We start from the raw sequence: 15,000 nt of genomic DNA, 5'->3' as shown, positions 1-15,000 counted from the left end.
GAGTGTGTGTGTGTGTTGGTAGGGTTGAAGGGTGTGGAGAAGGAGGTACTCCGTTGTATGTCTGAGGCGGGAGCAGAGAAAAGGTGTTAGGGGAGTGGCGATATTAAATTAAAACGCCTGTACAGCTGCAGATAGGCACACTTAAAATCGTTGGGCAAAGAGATCAAGAGAAGTCGGATTGCAAGAAAGTGCAATGTAAATTGTTTTTTTTTTAATTGAACGACCGCCGTCCTTTTCATTTCCTTGAGAATGCAGCATTAAATTTCTCTCTCAGAGCAAAACCATTATTAAGGGTAATTGCTTTTGGGGAGCTTTTGTGCAGTCTGTATAAAAAATAAAGAGAGTAAGCAACATTTGTCCGCTTTTTATTTGCCTGCAACAAAAAACATTTTCTTCTCTTTGCTTGGCATGTTTTCGCTAGCACAAAAATGTCGATTCTGCAAAACACAGCTTGTATCAAGATTGCTTTTCTTGCGCATGCAAAAACCACACAGAGTAAAACGAACACTAAATGTGACCCTCCACCACGGAATGAGTCGCATGTCACCTTTGCATGATTTTCATATTTTTACATTTTCTTAAAGAGTTTTTTATGCTCTATCCAGTGGTGAAAACCGTTTTAGAAAAGAGCGAAAACTGTTTGAGTTATAGGCCTGTGACTAAGGTGACCCTCACACTGTTACCAGACACTCCCCGGACTTATATTAAGTCTAGCGCAGAACCGCGCGAGGTGACATGCGACTCATTTCGTGGTGGAGGGTCACAAATGTTACCGTGTAGATTTCTATTCATAATCTTGTTTCTGCCGACAAAGCGCCTTTTGTAACAATTGCATGCGACTAGTTCGATCTCCAACGCAGCAATTTGTGATATTGTTTGAACCAACCAAGGGGAACAGTGGTTGGTTGTTTTCAGGAGCAGAATTGTGTGTTAGTTATTGGTCTTGGAGTGTGACAAAGGTCATTTCATGCCGAGGTGTGTGTGTGTGTGTGTTCGTGCGCGCGTTTCTGTGTGTGTGCGTGTGTGTGTGTGCGTGTGTGTGTGTGTGTGTGTGAGCGAGCGTGCGTGTGTGTGTGTGTGTGTGACGGAGCGAGTGAGGGTCAAAAATGGAATAGGACTCTGACCCACGCAACAATGAAAAAAGAAGTGAGAGAGAGAGAGAGAGAGAGAGAGAGAGAGAGAGCGAGAGCGAGAGAGAGAGCGAGAGAGCGAGAGCGAGAGAGAGAGAGAGAGAGAGAGAGAGAGAGAGAGAGAGAGAGAGAGAGAGAGAGAGAGGCATGCACTAATTGGCAGTGCAGCATACATGCACCCTTTACGACAGCTCTGCTGCAGCGCTAGCCAGGCCATCAAAGAATGGAATTAATTCACAAAGCGTTCCTACGATCATCATTCACTCGCAGGGAAGCGCATTAAGCTCAAAGGAAAACACGATTCGGGCCGTAATTCATCGAACGTGTAGTGGTCCTCATTACTGCCACTGGCCAATCCGTTTCTCTCTAGCATATATCGTTAAAACGTGCTTGTCTGATGCCGATCATTTCTTGCATAAAACGCTTCGCTCGTTATTTGCATGCAGGACTTTATTGCGTTCGTTTAATTGTAGGCCGGTAAAAACCCGCCTTCAAAGAACATTAAGTTTCTTCGGGGCTTTTCCGGGCAATCGCAGAAAAGAATAAACTGCAAAATGTCCGTGTTTTCTGGTTTGCTACACGACTAAACATCATGAAGATTGCGTCTTTACATCAACCCCGGGGCGAGCAAAAACGAGAAGTGTGAGGATTTTAGCAGTGAAATAAAAAGGCAACAACCACACACCCTCTCTCACACCCTACCACCCCCCCCCCCCCCCCCCCGATCTCCCACAACTGTCTTCTCCCCGGCCTTCTCCCCCCCCCCACCCACCCTTCTCAACACTCTTTCGCGCACAACCACCTCCATCCAAGAACTCTTAAAAACAAAATCGGTATTGGGGCGGGCAAGATCATGTTTTCCTTCATCAGAGGTAAAAACCGGCCAAGGAAAACAAGACCATCGAGTAACGTTGAGAGAGAGTGAGAGAGAGAGAGAGAGAGAGAGTGAGAGAGAGAGAGAGAGAGAGAGAGAGAGAGAGAGAGAGAGAGAGAGAGAGAGATGGGGGGGGGGGGGGGGGGGGGGCTTAAAGCCGTTAGAAAAGCTGATTAAAGGGCGGGCTCGTTAGGGTGACTGTGTTTTTTTTTGTGTTTGTGTGTGTGTGTGTTGAACGAGGGTGTACATGCAACCAGGGTGTTGCAGGCAGGGTCTGTTCAGTTATATCAACCATCTTCATTGTCAGTTCCTCTCTCCCCCCCCCCCCCCCTCAGTATAGTAAAAAATGAAGCATATGTCTGATTTGTCTCAGTATTCAACACGGATGAAACGACACGATCAAGGCGCCCTCTGCAATAACGGCGGCGCGCTGCACGAGCAGGCCTACCACCAGCTGCTACAACTTTCCACGGATTCTGCACGCTCCAGTCACGTACGCCTCACATTTATGGCTGCCGTATTTCCCTGCACGACATGGCACACACTTGACCACGAAGACGAGTCTGGAAATCAACCAGTGTTCAGCTGCGTTCGTGGTCTCTTGTGTCTCCAGCCTAACATTTGAAATTTATAACTAAGCCTGGGTCTTCCCATGGTCACGACACGCATTGGTACTGACCATGGCCCCTGAAATCATCTGAAACCGACGATGTCCTTCGTTCGTTAACGCAGTTGTCTCAGAAACGTCTTCACTTTGAATGGATTGGTTTTCGATCGTCGATGTCGTAGGTGCACAACGGCGGTAGAAGTGTTCGTCATGCAACTTCCGTAGAACGCAAACATCTTAGTAGTTCGACTTTTACTTCCTAAATGGACCCGTTTCTCTGTAACTAATACTTATACAACGACATACTCGAAGGAAGCAGATGGCGCCCCATACGACAAACAACGACAGCTGCAACACCCGCATCTTTCTCTGATGTTTTGGGGACAAGTTTACTCCTTACGATTTCTGTTGAAAGGACTGTTTTTCAAACCGAAAACAATCCTCGAAATGTCTCTCACAAACACCCCAGAACCACATCCATCATCTCCCCAACCTCTACCTCCCCCCTCCCCCCTTTCCCCTCCCAACGCTTTAGCTGCCATTCCGGATGGGCAGAACGAGGCCCCTACAGCCGTCATAACTCCTAATGGTTGGCGGGGAGGCCTAAAAAGATGCAGGCAGGAGGGTCATAAAATCGCCCATCAGTCCCAACCGCCGCCAATGAATCCAAATTACGGACGGGCGTGCTGACCCCTGGCCCACATTATGGACATTGAGGGACGCAGCGGTTTGATGGCCGGCCACGCCGTGTCCCCCCCTCTCTTCCTCCGAGGTCCCCCTCAACGCTCCCCTCTCCCCTCTCTCCTGAATCCCTCCAGCTCCATTGGACCAGGGCACCCCTCATGCTACCCTCGCTGGGACACCTTGGATGTCTTGTCAGACAGGAGAATGAGGACACTCCTACTAATGCACACAGGACCACTCCTGGCACTGGGAAATCACAATCGACCACAGAGATAAGTACGAAACAATACGCTGGCTGAGCAAGTTTGATCCAAAGACGATGTACTCTGGAAAATATTTGCTTGAAAGTAAGTTACAAACCTTGGGATATTTGCTTGAATACAAACTGTCGCTGAAGTTCCCGTCGCCATCCCATATTGTGTATTCATTGCTTATGTTTTAAAAGTTTACGAAAAGACGTTTTTACACCTCGGAATTTGTAATTGTCAATCATCAGAAACATTTCAAAAATGTACCACTCTTCCAGCAGAGAAGGGCCTCATTGCCTTCAGGTGAAACAAATGTAGTGTATTAAACAATCTTGTTGAATGCCTGTAGTTTGTGGCTAGATAAGCCTCATCAGCCACCTCCGGATCCATCATACTAAACATCCAAGCAAACCATGAGTCTGTGATCATCTTGGAAAGCGAAGGACGAACATTAAACGATCCGGACACACCCAGAACAACAATTACCCTTGACCACACAGTCACAACACACGGATACTATTTCAATACTGGTAAACATAACTGCCATTCTCCGTTCTAAAAACATCCTGCATGCAGAACTACTCATCAGTCACAATACACGGATACTATTTCAATACTGGTAAACATAACTGCCATTCCCCTCGCTAACAAAAAACCCATCCTGCATGCAGAACTACTCATCAGCGGAGCAATTAATCAGACGTGCAGGCGCCAGAGCGTGAACCTTGACCACCAAGGGATCAGCGAGCCCCGGTCCACACGGACACACAGTCTTTTGCTGCCTGACAGCTCTGGCATTATCCGCCCGCGTCCATCCACCGTGGGCAGCGTCAGTCGGTCTCTCAGCCTTCCGCATGACGTGCTGGTCGACACGACCAATCATCCCTCACTGTGTATAGGACTATTTCGGTCAGCCAAGGGAGACAATTTCGAAAGATATGTTTGGTCCCAAGTGAGAGTATGGAACCTCAAGTCCTTGAGAAAAACTAACAACCAACCGACCGACTCCCAAAGATGTGGGGTCCATTGCGCCGAATGAAAGTTTGCGAGAGTGATGTTCATGGACTCACTGAAACTGTCCCTTGTTCATTGGTCACTTTTTAAAAATGTGTTTTTGTAAGTAGTTTGATAATGGTCGACTAAGGCCTGCAAAATACCCCCCCCCCTCCCTTATATCTGTCCCCCTCCCCCTACCCAAACAATATTCGCAAAAGTGCAGGGACAGCTGATATTTTGTTATTATCTTGTAAATGTGCAAAATATGCATTGGTACAAACATGGGAAATTACAATAATGCGGCGTCAATGCATTGCCCGTGACCTTTTACACTGGGTGTGGGATGGGTGTGCTTCTGATACGGTCAGCAGAATAATCATGAGAGCTGATCGTTCGCATGATCAGCGGAGACTCGATGTCGCCTTGTCCTTCCACCGTAAATTACACCCAACCACTGGCAATGTAGCTACCATTCATTGTAACCAATACGCTTCTCCATGCAGATATTGACACTTTGATTCGCAGCATCCAGGGAAAAAGAGAATTCACAGAAACAGACACACACAACGCGTGCAAAAATACTGTTCACCCCCCCCCTCCCAAGTAAGACAGCCCCTTGTCAACACACACACACACACACACACACACACACACACACACACACACACACACACACACACACACACAATGAGTGCAAAAATGTAGCCCCATGAAATAAGACAGGCCCCAGGTCTACATTGAACCCACAATGACATCGCAAAAGTTGCAAATGAAGCGGAAAACTTTATGACAGTGAGTATGTCGTCCCTGGAGGCAGGCCACTGTCAGATAAGTGGTAGGGCGGAGTTTGATCGAGTCCCTGGTGGAATCAGCGTGTGACATGCTGTCGGAATATATGCATCTATCTTCTCCTTTTCGCTGCAACTTACGCCATTGTCCGCTACCATTAAATTGAAAGAAACTACAATATTCAGATAAGAGTAAGAATGATCCCCCTACCCAAAACACAAAAAAAGTGATAAAGTATATTGTGTTACTTTTCTCGCTATATGTCATAAACTCGTAAACTCCAGCCGGTTTGTAGTTATCGTAAAAAGAAAGTACTTAATAAAACATATTCAAAGTAATGTAACACACACAAATAACCAAAAATGTTAAAAATAAAGGAAAGAAATGTTGGGAAAAAAGAAGGAAATACAGATAGAACAAGAAATTCCTCCGATAGGAAAAACACCCCCGTCAAAGGGAAATAACCTTCTCAGTTGGTGGCAGTGAGAATGGTTATTTCCCTTTGACCAACGGGGGTGTCCGTCTATAAGTCGTTGTATAATTTTAATCCACCAATAACTCCCTAACCGTGTGTTTGACTGGTCCCAATTTTTGTAAGGACCGTCTCAGGAATGTATAGAACCTGTTCACCAAGTTTGGTGACGATCGGTCCGTTCATTCTTGAGATCTACTTGCGAACACAAACACACAAACACCGCCACAAACACACAAACACATCGAGTGAAACCTATACACACCCCTATACCGGGGGTGTAACAAGGGTGAAAACAAAGGCAAACAAAATTGAAGACAAACTGAACAAGAATCACAAACAATTTCAGAACAGCTAGCACAGGGTTTAGGACAAGGAGACACAGGGGACAGACAGATACCAAGAAGACACTCGGGGATAAAAGTTCAGTAAGCTAAGAAAATGTTCTGCAGGGAAAAGATCACATCGTTGGCACCGTTGCAAGAACAGATCGTACGTCGTAACCAGGGCACAGGAGTGGCGTAACAAATATGTCCGACGACGAGCGCCAAAAACAACATGAGGAGCATTATTATCAGAAGAGCTATTCGTTAGGATCACACCACAAAACATACGGTATACAATGTGAGCCCAATACGTAATGAACAAGTTGCTTAGATGGGGTGAAGAACCTCGTTGGCGTTAGTTCTGAAAGGATTGATTCAGTATAAGAATTTGGCAATTCTCCAGGTTAAAATCCGAAACATGGATTGGTCACGTTCTAATTTCAATCATTAAAAAATCGAGTAAGTTAGTTGATAGAAACATTTCATTATAGACAAAACCAAACGAACGAGAGAGAGAGAGAGAGAGAGAGAGAGAGAGAGAGAGAGAGAGAGAGAGAGAGAGAGAGAGAGAGAGAGAGAGAGAGAGAGAGAGAGAGAGAGAGAGAGCACTTTGTGGCACACACACACACACACACACACACACACCGCGCAACCTTACCCAACATCTAACTCTACATCCACAATCTCCATGCACAAATCTCTACCTTACTTATGCTACCTCCAAGTCCAAGTCCCCGCTTTCGTAATTTGCGCTAAATTGTTGAATTGAGGCCAATGATTTGTCTTCCTGGCCGGCGCTGCCAGCACAGGAAATCTCATCAGGGGCTGACGGCGAGAGGTAACGAACTCTGGTCAGCCGTAATCAGCGGGTAAGGGCTTCACACGCCATTTCCACCCTGCACTGCGCTGCCGACAGGACGCTCTTTGACAGTGTCTACAGGGTAGATTTTGCACGTGGTCCACAGCCATTCATAACGGATTATCTTTTCCGCTAGGAGTTCGTACCGATTGGAGAGTTTAAAGGCACAGTAAGCCTCCCGTAAACCATCACAGAGCTCCCCGAGCGTCTACATACAGTACAAGCATACTTCCATTTGAACGCTCACCGAACGGGAACATCCTGGCTGCTTTCTGTCGAGCGTGAGAAATTTTCAAAGAATTTATTTTCGTGGACTTGGGCTGCAACAACAATGGCGCCTCGTTTTGGTGCTGGACGGCTGTTATGATACCGGAAATCACGCCCGGACAGTAAGCCTCCCGCTTATTACATCACAGATACTGTCAGGCTTTTACACACAGTACAAACACGCTTCCATTTGAACACTCACCGAACGGGAACATCCTATGTGCCCTACGTAAAAAGCGAGCAATTTTCAAAGAAATAATTTTTCGGATTGTCTCCATCTCAATCGGACCCATCCTGAACTCAGGTCAAAAATGAGTTACATCCCTTCAACTGGCGATAGCCGTGGAGCGATGATTATCAGAATGATTCGGACCGTGGTGCGTTTTGGCGCTAGACCTAACTTTTAAAATCTAAATAATAAATTCTCAGCTTGTTACACAAACATTCTTAAATCATAAAAGAATTCTTTTTTCATCAAGACAAGATCAGTACAATTCGAAGTTTTGAAAGTTTGAAAAGCCCGAAAGCAGGGTCACGCAAGGTCGTGATTTTCGTAGCAGACGACGGTTTATAGGCAGTCAAAAGCCATCGCTAGAGTTCTTATGAATCACATTGGTTTTTTTCGTGAAAAGTCAGAGGTACATAACGTGCTATTGCAGATAAGCTCACAGCGAGCCCCATTCAAATTACAAACTGACGACTGCATTGTGAAAAAGGGAAACTGGATCACACGGGTTCACGATGGCTCAGGGGTAAGATAAACCACGCAAAAATAAATTCTTTGAAAATTGCTCGCTCTTTACGTAGGGCACCTAGGATGTTCACGTTTGGTGAGCGTTCAAATGGAAGGGTGTTTGTACTGTGTGTAAAAGCCTGACAGTATCTGTGATGTAATAAGCGGGAGGCTTACTGTGCCTTTAACAAAAAGGCAAAAACATGTACTGAATCTCTGCTATAGGGAACGTGGTTAAAATACACGATGACTGTCTATCTGTCTTGCTATAGGTGTTCTTAACAACAAGTGTTAAGCATTTGCTTTCAACCGATAAAGACCGTTATTTAGTAAAGCACATAATTATAAATGTGCAGATAATATTGCAAGTTACTCTTTTTCCTGCATACTAGACTCTATGAACTTTTTTTTGTGCTCGCATCTAAGAAGGAGTATGTTCATGCGTGCGCGCGTTTTAGTTCTATCAAAATGCAACGATGCGGTGTTGCTGTTAAAAACAACCACCCGCGCCTCTCGCCTAATTTCTGTAGATTTAAGGTGTCAGCCTTGCACTAAATTCCTGGCTCCCAAATCTGTAATCTACTTTTGTTGCGGCAATAAATCGGCAAACTGCTGATTGCTTTATTTATTGCACGACTCTCTGGTACCCCTAATTCTTCTCTTTCGTTGTGCACATAAAAACCTCACTGTAATAACTTCGGAAAGTTTCTCCGCACACAAAAATGTCGTCTTTGATCTGGATGCAGAAGATCGAAGTTCGTGGATTTCAGCACTTCTTGTTCGCAAGTGCAATATTTATTTACCCGTTCAAACATCCATGCACCAACGAGAGAGAGAGAGAGAGAGAGAGAGAGAGAGAGAGAGAGAGAGAGAGAGAGAGAGAGAGAGAGAGAGAGAGAGAGAGAGAGAAAGAGAGAGAGAGATGGAGAGAGAAAGAGAGAGAGGTAGAGAGAGAGGGAGGGAGAGAGAGAGAGACAGAGAGAGAGGGAGAGAGAGAGAGAGAGAGAGAGAGAGAGAGAGAGAGAGAGAGAGAGAGAGAGAGAGAGAGAGAGAGAGAGAGAGAGAGAGAGAGAGAGAGAGAGAGAGAGAGAGAGGGCAGCCAACCCAAGATCATCCAGGAATCACTCGAACATGCTTGAAGAATACTTCTTTTTCCTTGGTAATCTTGTCATTGTCATCGTCAATGCACCTTCCGAAACTCTGCACGGAAGGGCATGCTTTTCTTCTTCTGTCAATCTAACACACTCCTCTCGCTCCTGCTTCCGTAAGTTTTTTTGTTTGACCATGTGGTGGAACGTACAAAGATGGCGTCCACTTTCACCTTGCGATGATGCAAGCTGGACAAACACAAATCGTTCTATGGCCCTTTAAACTCTTCCGTCTGTCTTTGCGTATGTCTGTCACTTTGTCTTTATTCAACTCTTTCCAGCTGTGCGTGCGTGTACTTGTGTGTATTCGGGTCTGAATGCGCGGACACGGACGCACATCGGATACTCAAAAGCGCCTTGTAGAATCCAGCCAGAGCGAAATAGTATCCGTGAGTGTGAGTTTACGCACAAAAAGGGTATAAAAAGTCGTCCCGCGCCCCATCTAGCTGCGTGGTGCCATAAAATGGTGATGTTGTAGCGGGAAGTCGGGCGCCAAAGAAACAATTGTGGCAGAGAATGGCACCCTAAAGAAACAATCACTTGGTGCCAGACCCAATCAGGAGCGAAGAGGGAACCGATGGGACACAGCGAAACCCATCCCCCAGTCCTAGTTTCGTTATACGTCATTTCTCTCTCTATGTCACTCTTACATTCCTGCATACATCGTCCTGGCATAGACGGAAGCTTGCTTCTTTATGAAGAGCTGTCCGAGCGCGTGCGTGCGTGTGTGTGTGTGTGTGTGTGTGTGTGTGTGTGTGTGTGTGTGTATGTGTGTGTGTGTGTATGTGTGTGTGTGTGTGTGTGTGTGTGTGTGTGTGTGTGTGCGTGCGTGTGTGTGTGTGTGTGTGTGTGTGTGTGTGCGCGTGTGTGTGTGTGTGGCTTTGGTACAAAAAAGGCCCCTTTCCAAGGTCAGGAACTTCACTGCATGGGAACTGTAATGACGATCCTCCTTAGTCCATGAACAAGTAAAGAGCTGGGGGAATACGAGAACAAGTAACCCGCGATCTAAGAGGTCTCTGTTCCTTTGACTCAGCAGTTGTAGAGCCAGCGGGACATTTTCTGGGTCTCACGTTGAATAGCGTGAAAAATCGTGCTCCTTTAGCAACAAGGTCAACGCCCTTTGCTATTTCAACGCCTATTCAGCGCTGAAGTCAACAACTTTCCCCCACTTGCATGCAATCGTTCTGAACGAGAGGGTTCTAACTTCTCTCAAAGGCGAACAGAAGTAAATTCACTTTGCATCCATCACGGGAGCGCAGCGGATGTGTCAAAGATGACCCGGAAGGACTTTGAAAAAAAGTTCAGCGGAGAATAAAAGCCGCACCGAATGCACTCCCATCCCCGTGACCTCAACCTCCTACGTCTTCAAATGACGATATGGCGTGATTGCGAGGTCTTCGCTAGGGACCATCAGGACTGGCTTTGCGCTTCACAGCAAGACAACTCTCCAGCACTGCCCATTTTTGACTCGGGGCGGGGAAAACTGGGGCTCAGCTGAGAAAAGCGAAGGGAATGAGCAGAGGGAGCAGAAGAAGAAGTAGGTTGGCCTTTTCTTGTGATGTGGTAATTTCTGCCTATTCTCTGCACCTCATCGATTTTTTTTCTCCCCGCAAATGTTCACTGCTTTTTTATGCCCCCGGCAGCGAGGGGAGCAAGGGGTGTAAAGGAACGGGCCCGCTCTCTAATTTACTCTGCACAATCAAGAAGGGACAAGTGGGTTTTTTTTTTAGCGGGGAAGTCCTGGCCGCAAATTGGTGACGAGCTGTCGCTGTCTCCAGAGGTCCAGCGGCCAAGCTGCGGCAACAGCAAATCAGCTCTGTGATCGTGTTTGAACAGCCGACACCTAGAGTGTGCAAAATTGTCCATCCCTTGCATGCTCTTGCCAGCGCCCTCCCCATCCTACCTGTCTATCTCTATAGCGGCTGCGAGTTATATATCGATGGTGCAAGAAACAAGTTATATTAAGTGCAATCCTAGGAAGAAAACCCTTACAGAGAGAGAGAGAGAGAGAGAGAGAGAGAGAGAGAGAGAGAGAGAGAGAGACAGACAGACAGACAGACAGACAGACAGACAGACAGACAGAGAGAATGGGGGTCAGGAAGCTCTATAATTTGGTGTTCTTTTGTTTGAACAGAACACTAGTATTAAACAAACGACACATCAGAGAGAGAGAGAGAGAGAGACAGACAGACAGAAAGAGAGAGAGAGAGAGAGAGAGAGAGAGAGAGACAGACAGACAGACAGACAGACAGACAGACAGACAGACAGACAGAGAGAATGGGGGTCAGGAAGCTCTATAATTTGGTGTTCTTTTGTTTGAACAGAACACTAGTCTTAAACAAACGACACATCAGAGAGAGAGAGAGAGAGACAGACAGAAAGAGAGAGAGAGAGAGAGAGAGAGAGAGAGAGAGAGACAGAGACAGAGACAGAGAGACAGAGAGAATGGGGGTCAGGAAGCTCTATAATTTGGTGTTCTTTAGTTTGAACAGAACACAAGTCTTAAACAAACGACACATCAGATCTGCATTCTGAACGATCATAACGAACCAAATGTCTGACAGCCAGCACCATCAACGGTCATCAGAAGTCTGTACTTTCTGTTAGACTCAAAACTGTCGGAGTAAAACCTAATGAACCTAGCATCCCAACAACCTAACATCATACAGCCAGTATCAAGTCAATATTTCCCCAAAAAAGAAAAGACACGAAAAAAGACCTGTACTTTCAATCAAACAAGTCCTTGCATTTTTGAAAGAAAGTGCAAAACAAACGCCTTAAAACTGTCGGTCGGCGTGGACGTTGCAGGCGAAACTGGCCATTCAGCGAAATGAGGCCCGCGCTTCGGAATACCAAGCACCCTGGCCGGTAATTCGCTTCCCGCTGCTGTAAACTCGCTTTGCATACACAACTCTTCCCTGCGTCTTGCATGCTGCTTTTCCCCCTTTCCCTTTTCTTCTTCTTTTGGTTCTACTCTCTTTTTCTTTTAGTCGTCTCCCTTTTGCTTTTCTTCAAGTCTTGTACTGCCTGTCTCTTCTCCAGCCTTCATCCGCACTTACTTCCCTTCGATAACCTCTTCTGACTTTGAAAATTGGGAAGCTGGGAGCTTTGAAACGAGGCTGTAACTTTGCTGGCAATGCAAATTTACATTTAGACGCGTGTCTTGTGGTAAAGTGGGTGTTGAATGCTGCTAGTGCGGTAGGGATGGCCTTTATTAGTGAGGGGGTCACTTTGTAACAACACAAAAACAAAGACAAGAACAAATATGTTAACATCAGTAATATGCTGCTGAGAAAAAAAAAGGAGAAAGTTGGGAAAGAAACGGAGTTCACACAATGACAAACAAAACAATGCAACTTGACTGCAAGGAATCTCATATCGGTCGATATGTGGAAGGGGTGTGTGTGTGTGTGTGTGTGTGTGTGTGTGTGTGTGTGTGTGTGTGTGTGTGTGTGTGTGTGTGTGTGTGAGTGAGTGTGAGTGTGAGTGTGAGTGAGTGAGTGAGTGAGTGAGTGAGTGAGTGAGAGAGAGAAAGAGAAAGAGAGAGAGAGAGAAAGAGAAAGAGAGAGCGAGAGAGAGAGAGAGAGAGAGAGAGAGAGAGAGAGAGAGAGAGAGAGAGAGAGAGAGAGAGAGAGAGAGAGAGAGAGAGAGAGAGAGAAAATTGACAAATTTGACAAATTCTTTATTAACGAGGGTAATGGCATAAGCAAACAGGTGCTTTTTTTACATCCAGCCCTTCAGAGAGAGATTAATGGCATAAGCAAACAGGTGCTTTTTTACATCCAGCCCTCTCTCTCTCTCTCTCTCTCTCTCTCTCTCTCTCTCTCTCTCTCTCTCTCTCTCTCTCTCGAGAGAGAGAGAGAGAGAGAGAGAGAGAGAGAGAGAGAGAGCACACCACAAACCGTTGAAATCTAAGATGCAAGAAGTCTTGCCAGAATGTTCACGCCGAGGGGGCGCTAGCAATGCTATGTCAATTCAAGAATCCGTGGCCTGTCATGTTCCATCGATTAGACTATTTCGTTTCACTGCCAAGCTTAAAAAATCCAAAGCAATTTCTGACCTAGAAACCACGGAAAGACCGCTGACAGCCAAACCGTATGTCTGGGCGAATAAGATGCTGACGCTACGAATAATCCACTCGGAGACGGTTTATCAAATTTGTCTTGTGGTCGACTCTTTTCTGTGTTCATTTATTCTGGCAGAATGGGGCACTTAAGTAAATAAACGGGTGGACGTCCCTCGCGATTTAGCACTGATGGCTTATTGGCAGTGTATATCTTATGTCCTGTTGCTATGGTTTGTTGTTGTCGTTTCTTGCTCGTACCACTATATACACACACACAGGATCGTCGCGGATGACAGGCTGTCTTTACGAAAGCGTAACTTCATCACTAATATAAAGGACACTTTGGGGTGCCCATCTGCAATAGTCTGTGCGCAAATTGCTGCTTATTCTGCAAAGTTGCTGATCTAGGCAATGTGAACTTGTCTTGCTTTGCGTCAATTCATCTTCAGAAGACCCAATACAAACTACACTGACGAGACATAATTTTCCCAATTAGGGTATACTAAAAAGGGAGTGGGGGGGGGGGGGTGTTAGGAAGGTATTTCTCCACTTTCAAGGATCGATCTTTACCAAAGTGAGTCCCGTCAGGAACGGTTCAGTAATGCAACTGTGACAGGCAGTTATTAATTCACCCGACCACCCATAAAACCGGCATCACCCAGGACTTGCACTACTAACGCCAGTGAAGGCAAGGAGACAAGTTTAGGACCCCGAGAAGTCTACCAACGTGCACCACCAGCCTCAGCCACTCAGGGAGGAAAAGAAAACTCCTCAGCCCAGCCCTGGCCCCAGGGTACACACGTTTATGTGCATTTGTGGCCGAGGGGGTTGTTAAAAGCGAGAAGCGATCCTGCGGCCGCGTGGACAATAAAAAATAATCAGGCCGTGTATATCACCCTGACGTTGATAACTAGATCGCCTCGGTGTCTGGTCGTTGCACTGACCCGTCCCCGTGTCAAGGTCGAAGTCAAGGTCACACGGAGCTTACGGCGAACAATCTGGGCTGGGTGTCAAAGGCTTTAACAAGGCATTTTGAGACATTGTGTCATCCTTTACGCGGAAATCTAAGATAACCAGTTTTAATGCACATCAAATTGAGTTTGAAACGACACAACTTTGGAAATAAGAACCTTTGAAAATAATGGCAAACGCTCGGACAACTAAACGTATGTATTACAAAGGTCCCAGCTTTTTCAAGCACATACATGACTAAGACTGCAGGAACGCATACTTATGTACAAGACAATTTTAAAATGCCACCAAGGACAAAAAGTAACAAATTGTCAATTGTCTTCAAATAATATCCAAGGAAAAATTAAAGGAGTTCTATCTGGATTTCTGCCAAGCAACAACAAAGAATGGGCCGCGCTCAGGTACACACAAACTAGACAAATCTCAGGAAAAGAAAAGAAAAAACCTCGGCAAAGAAGTAGTCAACTGGAAAAGAAAACACAAAATCTGGGCAAAGAAGTAGACTGGGTGTTGCATCTGGACCGCATCTTCTCAGCGAGGATGGTGATGCTGTATGATACCACGCCATTTCGCCACCAGCAAGGGCCCATTCAGGGGAACTAACTCGCTGGATTGACTGCAGGCAAGCAGACGGCGCAGAAGAGAGGGCGAGCAGAAAGGTGAACTGGCGGGAATCGCCCATACTTTTCACCGCCAAATATCACGGATAGAATTGATCGAGATGTCTAGAAGCAGCCCCCCGTGCCTGTATGTATTGGAACGGCCGGAGATATTAATAAGGAAATGTGGTTTCGGATGCTCAACACCAAATGCTCGGCAGACAGACAAA

At 46.0% G+C, this 15,000-nt stretch overlaps 1 protein-coding gene across 2 annotated transcripts in view; it reads right to left on the bottom strand.

Moving 5' to 3' along the window:
- LOC138951928 (kinesin-like protein KIF26B) overlaps positions 1-15,000 on the bottom strand; it is a 128,840-nt gene that overhangs the window by 17,401 nt on the left and 96,439 nt on the right. The gene's annotated exons all lie outside the window — the stretch shown is intronic.

This window comes from Littorina saxatilis, linkage group LG17 (genome assembly GCF_037325665.1).
Source record: "Littorina saxatilis isolate snail1 linkage group LG17, US_GU_Lsax_2.0, whole genome shotgun sequence".
Classification (NCBI taxonomy): Eukaryota; Metazoa; Mollusca; class Gastropoda; order Littorinimorpha; family Littorinidae; genus Littorina; species Littorina saxatilis.
Note: the sequence above shows the minus strand (reverse complement) of the source record. Positions and strands in the feature narration are given on the sequence as shown.